The sequence below is a fragment of the Canis lupus genome, chromosome 31 (genome assembly GCF_011100685.1).
Source record: "Canis lupus familiaris isolate Mischka breed German Shepherd chromosome 31, alternate assembly UU_Cfam_GSD_1.0, whole genome shotgun sequence".
In the NCBI taxonomy this organism is placed as follows: Eukaryota; Metazoa; Chordata; class Mammalia; order Carnivora; family Canidae; genus Canis; species Canis lupus.
In genome coordinates this window covers 11,236,410-11,256,035 of record NC_049252.1, presented here as the reverse complement: position 1 = coordinate 11,256,035, position 19,626 = coordinate 11,236,410, and the positions used below count along the sequence as shown (strand labels likewise).

General features: G+C 35.5%; 1 protein-coding gene and 1 long non-coding RNA gene across 9 annotated transcripts in view; one reads left to right on the top strand and one right to left on the bottom strand.

The window, feature by feature from the left end:
- The window catches only part of LOC102153814, an 80,242-nt gene extending 68,774 nt beyond the window's left edge, over positions 1 to 11,468 (bottom strand). For 4 of the 8 annotated variants that reach the window (XR_005382112.1, XR_005382110.1, XR_005382111.1 and 1 more), the window contains exon 1: positions 11,306 to 11,464. This is a non-coding gene — a long non-coding RNA (uncharacterized LOC102153814). Of the gene's footprint in view, positions 1 to 11,305 lie in introns of all 8 variants that reach the window. The other 4 variants (XR_005382107.1, XR_005382106.1, XR_005382109.1 and 1 more) reach the window with 3 other exon arrangements.
- The window catches only part of ROBO2 (roundabout guidance receptor 2), a 1,638,467-nt gene that overhangs the window by 222,650 nt on the left and 1,396,191 nt on the right, over positions 1 to 19,626 (top strand). The window lies entirely within an intron of this gene.

Below are 19,626 nucleotides of genomic sequence, written 5' to 3'. Positions count from 1 at the left end.
AATTAGATGAACTTTCTTTAGGCCCCAGGACTCTCTGAAAATTAGACACAAGTAGTTGAATGCATGTACATTTTTATATGGAGAAGTTCCATGGCTTTCATCAGGGTCTCTCACTGCCCATTAGTTTCCTTGTTGAAATGAGCATTATCTACAGTTACAGCTGGCTTTCAAAAGTAGTAATTTTTAGTGCATCTTTAACTTGGTGAAAATGACCTTGTCATACAGCTGTGGCTTAAAAATAAAAAAAAAAAAATATTTTCATTTTCCACAGGACAATTTTGTTCCAAAATCCCTCTCTTTATTTTTAAAATCAAAGCAGTCATACAATTCCTGTGGTAGATGATTTGAGGTGCTTTGATTTGGTAACTTGTAAGGAAGAGAAAAACTGACTTTGAAATCACAAGGTTTTTATTTGGAGAGCTGGTAAAAAAATGATTTTCCCTATGTAATAAGCAAAAGGACCTTCTAACCTTGGAATCTGACTTTTTCCCCCCTATTCTACATGCTAGAAATAGCAATTTCTAAGTTCTTATAAACTTTTATAAGGCTTTGTGAATTTTTAATTTAGAAATGCAGGCATAAGAGAAAACAGCCCTACCAGAATATATTACCTGTGGGTTCTGAACCTCAATGTTCTCATCAGATAACAATGATGTTAAAATGAACAGGCACTGAGATATTTTCCAGATCAGGTGAAAACAATGAAGGAGACTAGTCAGATTAGTAACTTGTCATGCCCCCAATGAATTGACTAGTCAGCATTTTGCCTTGGTGTTTATGTAAGAGTCTATGACACCATAAAATTTTATATTAATACAACTACAACTATAGATAGATAGATAGATGATTTATAGATAGATAGATGATAGATAGATATAGAACTATTCACTTAAATATAATTCATTAGAAATAGAACTCAAGAAATTTTCATTCTATTTATTTCTCTTGAGTAGGAATCCATATTTCCTATGTGAAGTGAAATATTATATTCCAATAAATTCAATTTTTTCAAGCTCATTAGATATCCCTTAGTTGTTGGTGCTTACCAGATAGACAATCCCCAAGTTTCAGTCCTCTGTTCATTCAAAAATATCACTTGTCCATATTTAACTTATACACACTAACCTTTCCATTTTGCAAACTCAAGGAAGCTGCAGGGGAAAATAAAAAGAAGTCCTTCTATCAATATTTTACTCATTTGTTTTTAAGCCGAAAGCTGGGCAACATATATGTCCAGTGTGATTCTGGGGGAAAGAGCAAAGACTGGAATTTGAAACCTGCATTTAAATCTTATTTGTAGTGTGTTGTAGCTTGAAGACTTCTGGCATTTCATCCATTATATTTGTACCCTATTCCCTCATTTTTTAAAAAGTGAATAATAATATTTATTTTACCTTTCATACTGAAGTCCAAGAAATTTAAATGTGATTAGATGAAAATGGTTAGTAACATCCCCAACCTCTCAAAGAAAATAAGTAAATGTTCTCTTTGGCTATTTGTAACCATTTCTATAAAACATTAAAAAAAACCTATCTCACTTCTTCTTGCTTTACCTTCTCATTTCCTATCCTCTCACTTTTCTATCATTCTATACTCTTTCACAATCTTGGCAATAATCTTCAATGCAATGTTTAAAAGTCTTTATTCTTTCTCAATATTTATTAGTATGAAAATGAAATAAAACAGTTTATTTATATATGGAGGAATTGCATGGATGCTTTGATCCTGTCAAAGAAAGTGGAAATAGGATTACCAATTTATAGGGGTGCAAATGTGAGCAAATCTTTGTTGATGCATGTTCTATAAACACACTACATTTTGACGCAGACAGATGATGGAAAAGGGGAGAAGTAGGAAGGGCAAGATCAGAATCAGGAGGCCGAGAAACTGCCAGAGATGAACAAATCCTAGCAGATAAAGCCTTTCGTGGGTGTGGCAAATGTTCAAACACTGCAACATTTTTTTTTCTTTTCTTTTTGTACAGTTAAAGGCTTTAGAGTCTCTGATTCATGTAAATTTATCAAAAAAAAAAAAAACAGTGCTTAGTTCAAACTCTTAATAGAGGCATGGATTATCTATACTGTTATTAGCCTTCCATGAATTCTTAGATGTGAAACAATGCTGTTTAATTTTTAGTGTTCATAATGGATTAGAGTCAGGTTGCATTTGTACGTAGTATATTTCTACATCAAGGAATTTCTCTAAAAGAAAGGCAATGGCCCTGGGATTGCACACCTGGATTTTAGTTTTTGTTTTGATATTATATGTTCAGGAAATCTTTAATCATTTTAGCTATCATAGCTATCATATAATTCTGAAAGTGTGTTGTGCAAGAGGCAATGAATGTGGTTGTTAAGAGAAGACTCTGGAACAAGACACCCATCCCCCTCTAGTTTTAAATCCCACCTCTACTCTGGTAAAATGAGATAATAAAATGCCAGCTTCATAAAACTGATAGAGGTTCAAACAAGCTGATTAATGTAATAGATTCATGGAACACGTAGCTACTAAAAATAATCAAAGGTTAACTACAATTGTAATTCATAACTGGCCGAATTCTGGTACTATTTTAAATACTTATAGAGTCCAACAGTGTATCTTTACATGAGAATTATATTTGTAATTATCCATTTTTGATCCTGAGATTTGGTTAAGTGCATATATTTAAAGTGCTATAAACTTATTGATGAAAGATAGGATTACAATAAGTGGTGGCTACTTGTGGCCAATTCCATGAAGGACACCTACATGTTTTATAGAGTGCATGTGTTCTCAAGTATGATGTAGCCTCTCTGTGAATTGATATGTAACTTGTGGCCAATTTCTGTTTAGCAATGATTTGGCAATTCTTTAAGACAAATTAAAAATATATTTTTAAAAATATATTTATTTGGGGGCAAGGGGCAGAGAGAAAGAGAGTTTTAAGCAGACTCTGCGCTGAGTGTGGAGTCCATGTGGGGCTCAATCTTATGATCCTGAGATCACCACCTGCGCAGAAACCAAGACTCAGATGCTCAACTGACTGAATCACCCATGTGCCGCAAGCACAGCCATTCTATTATGGCTGAGTTTCTAACAAACAATTTAGTGAAAATTTTGATTTTCTTGATTCTCAATGTCAGGCTTGCTTTGTGACTAAAAAGCACAAATTATGTTGGAATCTCTAGTGTATTAGATATTATTATGTATTTCTTTTTGATATCCTGCCCTTGCCAGTGGTAAATATGGCTAATGAAAAAAATATGTAGCCTGAATATAAACTTTCCATCATTTATTTTATTATGGAGCAGAAAAATTTAATTAGACTATATATATATTCAACAGAGAATGCTCCAAATAGCAAAACTGAACCTTAAGTTTACTTAGCAAACTTGATCTATATTGAAAATTACCAAAGGGAATAAAGAATAGATTTGGAATTTTATTAGTAGAGATTAAAATTTTTAAAAAATGTTCATGACTAGATGATAAGATAGAAACGTATCTTCACAAATGCCATTTTTAAGGAGATAAACACGTGTCAGAATCACTTTATAAATTTTATAATATATACATGTAAAGAAAAATTCAGACATTGCTATCAATAATTTATAGTTACAAATGTCAAATGAGAAACTAAGAGTTAAGAGGTTCCTGGGTGGCTTAGTTGTTAAGCATCTGACTTCAGCTCAGGTCATGATCTCAGGGTCCTGGGATCACCCTGCATCAGGCTCTGGACTCAGTCTGCTTGTCTCTCTTCCTCTGCCCCTCCTCCAGCTCATACTCTGTCTCTCTCTCAAATAAATAAAATCTTTAAAATATAGAAACTAAGAGTTAAAATCAGAAAGAGAAGAAGCTCAACTTCTTACTCTAATCCTGCTGTAGATAGAAATCAAACTATAAGTCAACATTAATAGCTTTTGTGCTTTCTCTATGCCAGAAATACAGAAAATATCTTTTTTCTTCTGGAAACAGAAAAAAACAGATTTTTTTCCCTCCAGCATCTTGACTGTTTTCTCTCTCTGTTGTCATTTTCAGAGCAGGAAATTACTTATTTCAATTTGAAGATATACAGGAAAATACTTGGATATTTCCAGATTGCACCTCAACAGGAAACTGGTTCTTTCTTCAAATAAAGAAAACAAACCCAGATATGTATTAGGAATTATTTTGCCTAGTTTTCCAACTCAAAGGTTATTTTATTTTATTTATTTATTTATTTATTTATTTATTTATTTATTTATTTACATTTTAAAAGAGCTCAGATAGGCTGCTGGGTTTGGTTTAAAATTGTCACAATGGCAGAGTAGATATTTTTCAGAATTTTCTGAGATTGGTCAATATTTGCTTGTCTGGGATGCAGGGTGGCTGCTTCCCCACCACAGGAAAAAGGGGTAAGCAAAAAGGATCACCAGACACATTTGTGCCCTTTTATGAAAAAAGTAAGAACTTTCTCAGAAATCTCTGTAGCACTCTTCTTGCATCTCCTGAGCCAGATTGTTTTACATGGTATATTAGTTTGCTAGGACTGCCGTAACAAAATATCACGGGCTGAGTGGCTTAAACAACAGAAGTTTATTTTCTCACAGTCTGGATCTCAGAAGTCCAAATCAAGGTGCCATGAGGATTGCTTCCTGTCTTGCAGATGGCTGTCTTCTTGCCACTGTGTCCTCACATGGTCTTTCTTCTGTGTGCATACACAGGGAGAGAATTGGGTCCCAACCTTATGACCTCATTTAATCTTAATTACTTCTCTAATGGCCCTATTTCCAAATACAGTTTCATTGGGGATTAGAGTTTCAACATAAACAAATTTTTGAAGGAACAGAATTTAATTCATAACATGTAGTACCTACACCTTTAAGGAAGGTTGGATATTAGAGATCAGGATTGTTAGGTGCAGCTCAGAATAGGATTTTTCTTTTGGGGTTGGGTAATTGTTATGGGCATTGTCCCGTATACTTTTGATGCTTAGCAGCATCCCTGGCCTTGACCCCTAGTAGCTTACAATAGCAGACTAGCAAGCCCACTTCCTTGCTGCCCCTTCCAAATTTAGGACAACTAAAAATGTCTCTAAACATTGCCAAATGTACCCAGGGAGTGAGTCAAAATCATGTTCCATCCCCCCAGTTGAGAACCACGAGCCCTTGAACAAAATCAGGGAACTGTTAATATTATGAGAGAGGAGATAGTTAATGAGGGAAAGTTGTGGGATAGACAATTAATAGAGTCTGCTACTGTGTCTTCTATAATCTGTTACCCAGATGCTGGCTTAAAGGCCTCATGTCAATGTCAAACCAGCAGCCTGTCTGGGTGAAAGTTGTTTCCCTTTCTCCCCTTCTTACCTCAAGGCTGGAGATAACATAGATGTCTGCATTGTTACACTCTCACTCAAGGACTCCTACTGGAAAAATTATTTGAACTAATTGGGACTTTAATCCCAATGATCCCACTATTTCTTTCTCTTGGTTCATCAGCTTTGATCCTGGTTTATACACAGTTTAGATTCTACAGTTTATAATCAGTCTCTTACAGCTCTTACTTGCTTGCCTTTTTCTCCTTCATTTTACTCGCTCCCCCACCCCAAACTCCAGCCCTGAATCTACCCAAACTCTTACTTTTCCATAATTGTATCCTAAGAGTAAAACAAACAAAAAAAATTACTTTAAAAAAATTAATAAGACTGATTGCTTTCACTTTAAAAATTCATAATCACAGACCTTGAATGTTATGCCATTGAAAATGTGAAATTTTCCATTTTCATGGCAACTATTTCACATCTTTGCTTTTCTCAGATTGTACTTTCTGAAAATCAGATTCTATCATCAGGAAAATCCCCTGTATTTCCACTCTTTCCTCAAGGTCCTCCAAGTTCCTGCTCTGAATGAATTTTTTTTTTGCTCACCAGATCTTTAATCTAGAGTGTTTTTTCTGCTTCAAATATCTTTGACCTCAGTTATAGAACTCACCTGATTAGACCAGTCCTATATAGATAATCCTCTTTGGATTAGTTTAAACTCAGTTCATTCAATATTTAAATACTTCCACAAAATCCCCTTTACCTTCACCTTAACAGAGTAACCTAATGTGAGTAATATCCCATCACCTTTATAGTCTGCATTCCCATTCAGGAGGAAGGGATTACATAGGGTGTATATGTGGTGGAATGCCACAGAATCTTGGTACCATCTGAGAATTCTATCCTTACCGCAGACACTCATTGGCTAAGAGAAAGAAAATTTGAATAAAAATTAATAATTATAGTTCATTGAAATGACTGAGATGGCTTCTTGGTCTTTTGGCTTGGCTAAGTTCAAGAATTGAAATGACAGAGTTTGCATCGTGAATTCATTATGCACACTGAAATTTAAAAGTTCCAGAATACAGGAGCACCTGGGTGGCTCAGGCGGCTAAGTATCTGCCTTCTGCTCGGGTCATGATCTCAAGGTCCTCTGATCGAGCCCCACATCAGGGCTTCCTGCTCAGCACAGGGGTTCTGCTTTTTCTATCTCCCTTAGCACCTTCCCCCACTCATGTTCACATATACTTTGTCTCTCAAATAAATAAACAAAATATTTTAAAAAAGTTGCAAGATACACAGAGGCATCATGAAGTAAAAATAAGTGAATATAATGAACATGTTAAACTTTTTATTAATTTGAATAAGCAAAGGGTATGCATTTATATATATGCTTATTTTGTTTCTTCTATCTTTGAGTGTTTAATAAAGTATGAATATGTCCTATTTTTGTTCATGTAATTGGGAAAAACTTTCAGAAAGAACTGTTTTACATCTTCTATCATATTAAGCATTCAACAACCCCCAATTCTGCTCACATTTCATAATCTTGCTTCTTACCTCACTTCAAAAAATAGAATTAATCCAGAGAAATGGATTCCCCTCTCTAAAATCACAGCCATCTGCCTGTCTATGGATGTTCTGTCTCTATTCCTTCTGAGGGATGCCTCTTCCACTTGTACATGGTGTCTCATCTGCTATAAGACTTTTGCCACATTAATTACCCTAGATCTCTTTTAAATCATACTCCTCTTTGTATAGGATAAGTTCTTTAGCATGCCAGCACGATGTAATGTCTTTCAACATAAACAACAAAAAACAAAAGCAACATTTCCCTTCCATTATACTCCTCTATTTCTCTGTCCCTTTTCATATCAAAATTTTTCAAAAGAATCTAAAATACTATCTTGTTCACTTTGCAGTCTTATTCTTTAGCCTAGCCCAATCAGAATTTTATCCCCATCAACCTTCTAAAACCTCCTTCTCTGGTCACTAAGAACCTTCACAGTGACATGTTCCAATATTTGATTCTCAGCCTATTTTATTCAAATCCACTGCCTTATTTCAATAAGGGAATAAAGAGTCGATTTGTCTCTTCCAGGAAATATATCCATTACTTGAATTTCCAAGTGCCTCATTCTCTCATTTCCTCCTATCTCCATGGCTTTCCCAATTCCTTTTTTTTTTTTTTTTTTTTTTGCGTTCACATATGGATTTTTAAGAAACCAAACAAACTGACAAAGGGGCGGGGTGGGGGGCATGAGGCTTTCCCAATTCCTTTGCTGTTTCCTCTGTGCTTCTGATTGCTTCAAGTTGTGTTCCCCTAAGGTTCAGTGCTTGGCTTTCTTCTCACATCTTTATACTCATTCTCAAAATTATCTCACTGAGTCACCTACTTTTATTTTGTATATACCATTTATATGCTGATGGCATCCTTATTTTTCTCTCAGTCCTGAGCTCCAGTTTTAACACATCCAAAACAGAACTCTTGATTCTCTGCCCCCTCAAACCTGTTTTTTCCATTACTAAATTTAAAGGCCATCAAAATTCATTCAATTTCCTATGAGAAAAATCTTGATTCTTTTTTCTTTCACCATATATCCAGTGTATCAGAAACTTGTCAACTCTCCTTTAAAACAGAACCTGGATATGGTAAACAATATTGACCTCCGCAAACACCCTCCTGGTCCAAACCCACCCACCCTTTCTCCTCATGTTGTTTAAAATGCAGATCAAAATATTATCACTACCTGCTTAAGTCTTGAAAGACTGCCTCGGTGACTTCAGCTCCTCTCTCTCTTCTTGCTCATTTTGATTTTGAGCACATAGGCCATTCCCACCTTTGGGCCTTTGTATTTGCTCTTACTTCCATCTGAAAAACATCTTCTAGGTCTCCACATGGATAATTCCTCCTTTCTTTAAGTCTCTGCCCAAGTATGACCTCATCAGGAAAAATTTTCCCAATAAAATGTTAAAATACCACTTTCTCCTGAGGTCACACTCTTGTCTTTTACCAATTTTGACTTTTCTCTTCATGGTGCTTTTTCCTTACTTGTCATCTTATTCTATATTAATCAGTTTACTTATTTGTGACGTGTCTTCATAATTAGAACAGAAGTCTATGAGCGTATCTTGCTCTTCATGGAATTTCTATACCATAGAAAACTGCCTGACTCATGGTAGGTAGCCAATAAATATTTGTTAAAAGAATAAATAAGAGAATTTAACATAGCATTGGATAGGAAACTATTCTGAATTGAAAGTCATGCAACCATTAATCCTAAAATTTCAAGGCATATTCCTCTAAGGTTCCTGAATTTCACCATACTGCTGGGTCTGTCTTCCCCTCTTCTCCATTTTTCCTTCTCCCTTTCCTCTCTGCTGTAGTCAGACAAAAACTGCATAATCCTCACAATCTTATTAGAAAGTTATTTACCATATCAGAATAGTTACGAAGCCCTCCTTTTTGTAACTAAAAGGCACATTAAGAAATCGTCATAAACAAAACTCTTCCATCCCTAGTGGGGATTATGCTTGTCTTCTGGTAATGCTCTTGTGGAAATCTTAATCTCTCTTCCTCTCTCTCTCCCTCTCTCTTGTTTTGTCTTTCCTTTCACACTAAAATGGGATAGCATTATTTTAGAGATATGCCAAGTCTGGCTGTTCAGTGAGGCACCAGAGCCACCAGGGCATGCTACCTCAGAAGGCAGCCTATTTCAATTTCTAACAGCTCTAATTTTAAAAATGCTCTTTTTATATGATGAGCTAATATTTGCTTGGCTATAACTTTGATCCATTGCTACTATTTCTGCGGGCTAGGGCTCCTAAGCATAACTATTTCCTGAGTAGAAATAGAACAGCTGCTTAACACCTCCCATATGCTATTGCTTTATATAGTTGAAAATTGTAAATCCCCCAGCCTCCAGCACCTCCACCATACACTTTGTCAGCCTTCTGTTCTCTGTTGTAAATAAATTCAGCTCTGTAGCCTTCCCTCAAATGACCCATTTCCCAAACACTTGATTACTTCTGAACTCAAGGGAGGGGACAAAGCCTTTTCTGGGAAAACCAGCCATTTCTGGGACATTTTATTCAGGGAGGAATATATAGTATAATGTAAGTTGATTCTGAATTCTGATTTTAGTAACTATTTAATTGCCTTTTATTTAAAATAGCATATGTGTATTGATTTATTCAGTAAACATTATCAGGTGTGTCACTAGGTATAATACTATATACCAAAAATTTTAAAAAGCATAAGACTTTGCCATTGGTCTTGAAAGTTTGGTTCAATTTGTACAATTAGTAAATTTTCTTATGAGGTTTAAAATAACTTTCTTCTATGCCCAATGTTCTTGTTAAAGGATGCATGAGGCTTTAGTAGCATTTTTAATTCACCTTCAGGGTTATGATGTTCCAGGGCTCAACTGAAGGGAGCTAAGTCACTAGGCTATTTCCCTGGTGATGAGTCCGGCATTTTGACTCCCTCTGGGTAAATGGTAGCTGCATTCATTTCATTAACTTGTGGGTTATAAGTTAATTTAGGGGGAATATGCTATTATAGATTTGGATGAGTTCCATTAAACTCCATTAAAACTTTGACTGTAGGAAGCATTAATAGAGCTTCAAAGTCAGTCAATCAAAAGATTGATGGAGTATATAGAATGGAATGTTAAATGGAATATTTGATATGAACTATTAAATCTTTCAGAGGAATTCTTTTTCAATTTTAGATAGGGATTTGGGGATTGTCCTTCTAATGTATGTATCTGTGTTAAGGCTATGCATGGAAATAGCATAAGATATTTAATTAGAATTTTCTGTGATTTTGTTGTGATGAATTAGTTTATCAGTTTAAGTCCCCAGTGAGTTCTTACAAAGTAGCATTGCCTCACAGTGATAAATAAGGAAGATTTCTGAAGATTTTTGAAATTCATAAGTACCTCTACAATTTCAGGAGGAGAAGTAACCTCTCTTTTGTCCCAGGAAGTTGCCAGATGCTTCTAATCATATTTTTGCTTACTCAATGTAAATTTTGAGGTACATATTACTTTTTATTATCCCCATTTTTCATTTGAGAAAACTGAAACTCACAAGTTTATGCTAATTTCCAGTATAATTAAGCAAGACTAGTATTTACATTTAGATCTCTTTTATCCTAAATCTTAGAATAGCTGCTATTAATGTAATATACATTACATTGAGCTGTCTGTTGAGCAGCTATCATATTATAATATGATAATATCACTTCAGTTATTAGAATATATTGTTAGTTAACTATGAGTAGATAATATAATTAGTGAATGAATTGCTTCTAGATTCATGAAAATTCAATTAAAGATATACAGGTAAGGGAAGGAAATTATATGATTATAGTCTTAATAGGGTTCACTGCATTCAGGAAAAACATATTTTATTTCCAATACAGAGGAAAGAAGCTATGTCCCAGAGAGGTTAAATAACTTGCCCACAGCTTCACAACTGGAAAAAATGCAGAGGTGAAATATAAACCCATGTCTGTCTGCCTTTATAAACTGGCTCTTTTCATCCAGAAGAAATGACTTGTATTTGGCTTTGATTTCATCTGAAATCAAATAAATGGACACTCACACATGAATGAGGGAAGATGACTGTTTTATGTCTTGTTTTTTTTCTTTCAAAGATACAATAAAAACATAACCAAGGGCAGTACCCTAAAGCAAACTATCTCCTGTAATTTCTTCTAAAAATACAATAAACCATTTGCTTTATTTTAGTTGGAGTGAGTGATGCTAGGTGTTGCAAAAGACAAACCTGTACAATCCCCATGGCTTAATACAAAATATGTTTATTTTCCCTCCACATGTTGTCACATGGGAATCAGTTCTTTCCTCTCCAAAGATTTGACAACCATCTTTTAGCTATTTCGTTTGAAACCCCGGCTACCAAAGTCTCAACAGAGGGATCAAAGAGCGTGGGCTTCACGTAGGAAGCACCAGGCCTGAAAATGGTTCACATCACTTTTATTTACATCATAGTGGCAAGTACCTGATCAAGTGGCTGCAAGCCGATTGCAGAGGAGCCCTGTGCTTGTGCAGGAACATAGGAGGATTTGCATAGCACTTCGAGTTATGTGCTCCACTTCAACAAAGATTTGGTTAACACATTTCTTCCTCTTGCCAGACAGCTAATACACACTCATAAGTGAACTGAACACATAGCTGAGCCATTGTGATGCAATCAGAAGTGAATGGTACAGCATGACAGGTAGGAGGAGATTGCCCTGGACAACGGGGGAGAAATAATTCCAATATTGTGTTTTAAGTGGAAAGGAGAAAAGGCAGGTTGGAAAGATTTGAAGAGGTATTTCCACATCAGAACATTGCCTTCATGATCTTGCCCCAAAGTAACAGCAACTTCCTCAGAGAAAGAACTTGATATGAGTTTGGTTTGCCTTTTCTTTGATTGTTTGGATTCTTCATCTTTGGAAAAAGCTAAGATGCATTAAACATTTATTATTTGAAATAACTAGGCTAAAACTGATATATTTGTACAGCCATATAGGCATTAGTGGAATGAGTGAGTCAAAATTTCAGTGGTTTTTAGGGTGATCAGACTACTTTAGATTAGATAGAAAAGTTCAAAAAGCATGATAGCCCTAAGTAATATAATATGGAAAGGATTTCAAATCAATATGAAGATAGAAAAATAAACAGATATGTAAGAGAAAATTCTCATTGTCAATGACAAGATAGCTGTTTAGAAATTATTTTGTCAGCTGAGCCATTTCTAGATTAGATTATTTTTAAGGAATTGTGGAGGAGTTGAGATTTGAGTATATTTGATTTTCTTTTTTTCAAGCTACTCTCCATGTTTCTATTATATATAAAAAGAGAATCAGCCTGTTAGGTGGTCACCAAGGATAAGTAAGTGAATTAGGCCACTGAATTGCAACTAGTCTTGAGGCATTCTGAAAACATTATGACTTTTAACCACCTCCTCTCTTCCATTTTATACAGATAAACATTTATTTTTCCAGGCAGATAAATATGTGTTTTAGAGGTAATGACATGAATATATTGATTTTCTTTTCAACAACTGTTGACTTTTTGGTTGATTTTATGCAATATACTCCTTGGACAAATATATTCTGTAGTTATTTCAGTATCATGATTGATAGCTTGAATAAAGTCATGCTTGATTGAAAATACAGAAAGACATTTAAACTGAATGGCTGAAAAATGCCATATTAAAGATGCCTGAAACACTGGTAAGTAAAGGAAAACACTTATTCTACCTTTCCTACATGTGCTATTAACTAAATAACACCTGAGAAATGTCTCTGTAAAAATATCACAAGTAACACATTCAAAAGAAATGTCAAAACTGGAATATCACCATTTTTGCTATCTTAACTAATTACTAGAGATAGGCCTAAATGATTGATGGCTTTTGACATCATAAAAGGGTAGGCAACCGGACGTTATGGGTCACTTGGCACAAGAACATAGCACTACCTATAGTTTCGTGGGAGAGAACCTGAGTCTGCTCCAGCCTCTAATTTGAAAGATGTACAGAGAACATAAGAACATATTGAATTGCACTATGTGATTACAACTAGAAGAATCCAAATTATAGAAAATGCTCCTGGAAAAGAAAACTATTTTCTGGAAGGAAACTATTGATTTAAAAAAAAAAAAAACTTTAAAGATACAATTAGATTTTAAAATGAGCAAAATAAAAGTATTCTGTTTATGTAAGTACATTTAAACATTACAATTAAAGTCAGACCAGTGATTGCTTTAGGTGGGAGAGGAGGGCTATGATGGGGATATGGATCAGGGAAGCAGCTTCTAGGATGAGTAGCAAAGTTCTACCTTGAAGTGAGCCGTAGTTACAATTTTGTAGGTCTGGAACTAGTTGTTAAGCCATTCATATCTTTCTATTGGGTTTACTTTATCTTACAAAGGAAAAGTTTTAAAGTATTTAATAAATATTCAATGTAAGTAATATCTGAAAGTCTCCAGGACATTAAATAAAGATGCATGTGAGTAGATATAACTGGTCCTTGAATTTATTGCAAAGAAAACCTAATTGTAAAACCACTTGTTGTGCTTTGTTAACCACTTTCACTGCAGACTATTTTCTTTTCCACCTTTTACTGTCAAACAACTTTGTTACCTTTTTTTTTTTTTTCTCCCAATCCAAAAGACATATTGATTTTACTAGGAGGCTGCACAATACCATTTTGCTTCTCCCAGCCTATTTCTTTCTAAGGTTCTAAATTTCAGATCTATCATTTTTGACAGTACTTTTTTTTGGTCTGCCTTACCATTTCCTCCTGCTAGTTTAAATGTCCTTTAGGATTACTTTTTCTGAATCAGGACATTATAAGTGTTGTATTAAATATATATAGAATGAGATGAGTTTTTAAGATAGCAGCCATGTTCTCGTAAGAGAACCATACACTGAAAATAAGAGGAAATAAGAAAGTGAGGGGAAGATTTCTTCCATGTGCTTAAGGTAACAGAAAAAAAAGCATTTCAAAGCTCATTTGTCTAGGCTACACAGTAAAGTTATTTATCAAACTGCAAAAGTAGCCTTACAGGTACAAAATTTAGCAAGAATAGTATGTTTGAGGATATGTTTTTGTAGATATGCTGTAGATTCATTACACAGACCTATTCTGAATTGGACTCCAGAATGGGAATTTGTAAGTATAAATCAGTTTCTGGCATCAGATAACCAAGGCATATAAAAATAAGTTGAAACTACATCTGTGCTGAATGTAAGGTAGAGAGGTGAAAGGGACAGATGTGCCTGTCAATGTAAAGATCTTATTTAATGTCAGGCCTTAGGCAGTCCTCCATAATATAGAATTAATGAATTAAAAAGAAATCTGTAATTAAAGTGTACCTGCCTGGGCATGCTCTGTGCATATATAAAATCCTTATTTGTAAGCAGAAAGAATTGGTATTTTCCAAGCCCAGGAAATGGTCATTTTTTTTGGGGGGGGGGCTTGGTATCCCAACTCCATCCATCTATAGATTTCCTCTAACACCTTAGGAACTTATTAATAAGGTCCTATGTCCAGTCTAACTTTTAAAATAAAATTAGTTAACACTTTGCTAACATATATAAATCTTCTACCTTTTTTAGTTAAGGACTCAGGGGTAATGCTTGAAAGTTGCCTATAGAGAGCTTTTCTAGGGCACCTAAGAGATTTGTGGGTCAGGTCAGCCAGGACACAAAATGGGGTTAAATAGAGTATTGTGGACCAACAAGTCAATTAGCTGAAAAATGAAAGTATTTATTATAGCATAATAACCCACATGTGTGTAATCTGTAACTATATAATCAAGAATTGGTTCAATTTTCAAATAAAATGTACTCTATAGTAGGTTATAAAAAGACACATATTTCTGAGTATTTGTACATATTCTGTATAAAATGTGACTGGAGTGTGTTCCAAGGTCAAATAGGCATACATTTCCCTTCAGCCGCATTTTGACATCTTTCTTTCTTTCTTTCTTTCTTTCTTTCTTTCTTTCTTTCTTTCTTTCTTTCTTTCTTTCTTTCTTTCTTTCTTTCTTTCTTCTTTCTTTCTCTCTCTCTCTCTTTCCCTTTCTTTCTTTTTTAGATTTTATTTATTTATTCATGAGAGACGGAAAGAGAGATAGAGAGAGGTAGAAACACAGACAGAGGGAGAAGCAGGCTCCATGCAAGGAGCCCGATATGGGACTTGATCCCGGGTCTCCAGGGTCAGGCCCTGGGCTGAAGGCTGCGCTAAACCTCTGAGCCACCCGGGCTGCCCTGATATCTGCCTTTTGTGGGAACAACAATTTTTGGTGGTCCATGGGGTTATCAAAAAAACAGTGACCAGGTGCTTCCTAATTTTTGAATCTTATTTCTTTATCATATTGGCTATGATCTTCTGGTGAAGAAAATTTTGTTTTTACTGCCATAGGTTTATTTTTATTTTTTTAAGATTTTATTTATTTATTCGTGAGAGACACAGAGAGAGGCAGAGACACAGGCAGAGGAGAAGCAGGCTCCCTGTGGGAAGCCCAATGCAAGACTCATCCCGGGACCCCAGGATCACAACTGAGCCACAGGCAGCTGCTCAACCACTGAGCCACCCAGGTGCTCTTACTCCCATAGGTTTAAATACCACTTCTCAGCTATAGATTCCCTGAGAAGAAAGCCATGTCATTGCGTACTAGAATGTTTGCCTCTTCTTTCAGAACCTGAGGTCTGGTAGAGCCTCACATCTATCACTCTGACATAGAATTCATCCTCTTTATCTCAGATCAGAAAGCACCATTAATTTTTATTTTTTGTATATTAATGATCTCTCAAAGAAGCTCTCCTAACTAAAATATGTTAATCATCTCAGGACCACGGGAACCAAAAAACTTTTTGGTGAGAGGTTTGTTTTATGTTTAAGATAGTTTTGTCTATTAGGTATCACACAGTTTCAGAATATGCTGGAATTATTCCCAGAATCATCCAAGCCAGGAGCCTGGGAGTCAGCTATTTTACCTCACTGACCCTACTATCTTCTAATCGATCATCTTCCCCAGTTGGTCTGTTCTGCCTCTGTAACCTTCTTTTTCTCCACCTTCTCTGCTCTTGTCTTAACCCAGGCCCCCTGAACTCCTTTCTCTGACTTTAGGCTTGTGTTCTTCTCAAATTTCCAGACCAACAGTCTCCAAAGAGAGGTGAAAAATATTTCAAAAGACCAAGGTCAAAATATTTATGTCTCTAATATCTAAAACATTTATAAACTGATACAGTCACATTTGTGCTATTTTCCCTCAATCTTTTTTAAAACTATTTCACAAGTGATCAAATAGACTGATCAAGTATTGAAAATTCCCCTGGATGGAGAGGATGGAGTGAAGTGTTTGAGTATTTATTTGCTGGCAAATGAATAATGGGAACACATATATTGAGAAAGAGAGAGAAAGAGAGAGAGAGAGAGAGAGAGACATGTAGCCTTGCATTATTTGTCTTTCTGGAAGTTGGCAGTTTGGTTAAAAAGACTTGGAACAAGTAAACTATCCTTGTTCGAAGGCTTTAGGATGCTTTTGTGACAAGGATACTTTCCTGAGTTAAAACATCATGGGGTATTCTATTATACAGTTAGATTATAGAGTCAGATACGGTATGTTTTAAATCTAAAATTCTGTAGATTAATTCTTACGCACAGTGAAGTTTGAAACTGCAAAACAGATTTTTAAAAAGGAATAAAAATAATTCTTTGTGCAGAGAGCTCAGGGGCATTTAAGCCACTGGTCCTTTAAGATAATTATCATATTTCTGGAGAAGAATGTGAAATGTGTAATGAGTTTTAAGTGTTCCTCCTTCCAACATAGTTCCATTTTGTCTAATAATTTACAACCAAGTTATCTTAATAAAAGCCTAAGACCTAGATTTTGTTTGATACAAGAGTGGAAGCATAAAGCAACTAAGATTGAGTTCAGACTCTCGCTCTCTAGATTTGAACATTTGTGTGCCCCTAATATATACTTTGAAGCCTAATCCCAGTGTAATGGTATTTGAAAATGGTGCCTGTGCAGGCAATTGGGTTTTGATGAGATATTGGAGGTGGAGCTCCCATGACGAGACCAGTGCCCCTATAAAGGGATGTAGAGTACAGAGCTCTCTCTCCTCACCATATGAGAACAGAGTGAAGATTGTCATCTATGAGCCAGAAAGAGTGTTCTTACCAGATACCAAATCTGCCAGTGCCTTACTCGTAAACTTCTCAGAGTCTAGTACTATGATAAATATATGTTTGTTGTTTAAGCCATAGTCCACGATGTTTTTGTTACTGACTGAAACAGCTTTATTTCAATGGGAACCAGATAGAACCAGATGTAAATCTTTGCATGCAGCCCATGGAGTACACGCTTGGACAGAGAGAATCAGTTCTCTTGCTAATACAAAGGGTCTCATCGCTTCAGACATTCCTTATTTAAAATGAGTGATAGGGATCCCTGGGTGGCGCAGCGGTTTGGCGCCTGCCTTTGGCCCAGGGCGCGATCCTGGAGACCCGGGATCGAATCCCACGTCGGGCTCCCGGTGCATGGAGCCTGCTTATCCCTCTGCCTATGTCTCTGCCTCTCTCTCTCTCTCTCTCTGTGATTATCATAAATAAATAAATAAAAATTAAAAAAAATAAAATGAGTGATAATATTGCACCTATTTACTTATTGGATTTTTACCCTAAACCTAACAAAATAGAGGCTTTAAAAAAATAAGAATTAAATTTTAGATTTTTTAAAGCAATTTTTTTAGGGCTGCCTGGGTGGCTCAGCGTTGTATATCTGCCTTCGGCTCAGGATGTGATCCCGGAGTCCTGGGACTGAGTCTCGCATCGGGCTCCCTGCGAGGAGTCTGCTTCTCCCTCTGTCTATATATCTCTGACTCTCTCTCTCTGTGTCTCTCATGAATAAATAACTAAAATAAATAAATAAATACATAAAATAAAACAAAGCAATTTTTTTTACTATTATTTGCAGCGTCCTTCAGTTTAGAACATTAAAAGTTTTATTAAAGAGCTCATGTCAGGGGTGCCTGGATGGCTCAGGTAAGCATCCAACTCATGATTTCAGTTCAGTTCATGATCTCAGGGTTGTGAGATCAATCCTTGTGTCAGGCTCTGCTCTGGCATGGAACCTGCCTTAGATTCTCTCTCTCCCTCTGCCCCTCTCCCCACTCACACTTTCTCTCTCAAATAAATAAATTAATCTTAAAAATGGAAAGTCTCTGGTCAGAAATTGGGCCCCAGCTGGGAGCAGTTATCACAGAGATGTGGAAGCCACCAAGGTAAAGGCCACAATAAACACCTGCACAGCCTAACCTAGGTTTGTTATTGCCTTACATAGATATTCAAATTTCACTGTGAACCTTTCCTTGTAAAGATTCTGAAGTGTTAAATGATTTTTTTTTCATTTAATTTGAAACTATCACGCTACCTTTTAACTAGCGGCATCAATACATTTAGTGAGTTATGTGAATCCAAAGGAAAATACACTAGACTTTCTATTTCTTCTAAATGGCAGAAATTGCACAGATGTAGCTTTCACAAAACAGAATTAGATTTCTCTTTTGAATAGTAGAGTTGCTTTTTATTCCTAGCCAAGACCTCTTAATATTTTTTAAAAATAGAGTGATTTGATAACAAAATTTGACTTTTTCACCCTTTTCTAAATTTAGTTGAATATATTCAAGTTTCTAATCAAATATGATCCCTGAAAAAAAATTCTTAGAAAATGTTCTTATTTTGTTTGGTCTTATGCTATGTTCACGTTACAGGGTATGGTTTTATTTTCCATAGTTCCTATTGTTGAACATTTGTGTGTCAATTTAATAAGATTTCTAACACATAGTGTTGCCCAATATAAAGTGAAGCAGTTTGATAGCCTATCACTGCACTGATTGTGATTGTGCTCACTGATTGTGAGCTAAAATGTTGACTATTTTAAGGTAATATTACAATGTCTCAAACCAGTGAGTCATATGAAGGATCCTGCTTACTGTAGTGCTTATACTGCCCAGTGAGTAAAGGTCACTAGAGAACACGGCACATCTCTTTATCTGATGTAAACTTTTTCTTCTCTTTCTCCTTTTCTCAGAGAAAACCTATTTTATAAACATTTCCTGATCTTCCCTGAGGCATAATAGTGCATTTCCCCCCTTTTATCCAAATTGAAGCTCACATGATACTTTCCCCTGTGCTTTCATGGTGCCCTTGGTTTTACTTCATTGTAAACTTTATCATTTGTCACTGAGTTTTTGACTGGTCTCTATCTCCCCTATTTGATTATCAAATGTTCAAAAGTAATATTACCATACATATGTCTCAGTATCTGTCACACTTCTTGATACTTCATGTGCATTTGAGCACATTAAATGAAAGAGTGAGCTCTGCAATTTCATTAAAATCTCCATCTAAATTTTTATTTCATTGAAATTAAACTATATGTGGATATAATATTTAGTGTGGTTTGATAATGTGTGCAGTGCTTAGTTTGGTAGCCTGGACTTCCTACTGCACTGAGCTCCTACTGAAAAGAAGTCATGTTTTGATTAATTTGGACAGAAATTGAGAGGCTAGATCCATGTGGAAGGGTTTTTTTTTTTTTTCCTTGATAGCTCAAATGTTCAATAAGGACTTATTGGACACATGCTATGTGTCACACAGTGTGTTAAGACATTGGAGGGACAAAATGAATAAGACAGCACACTATCAATCCAGCACAGCAGTTAGGAGCAAGAACTTGAGGGTGAAGTATCTTTGATTTGGTCTACCTTTTTGGCATGAGCAAATTATTGTATCTTATTGTTTTTTCTACATTATA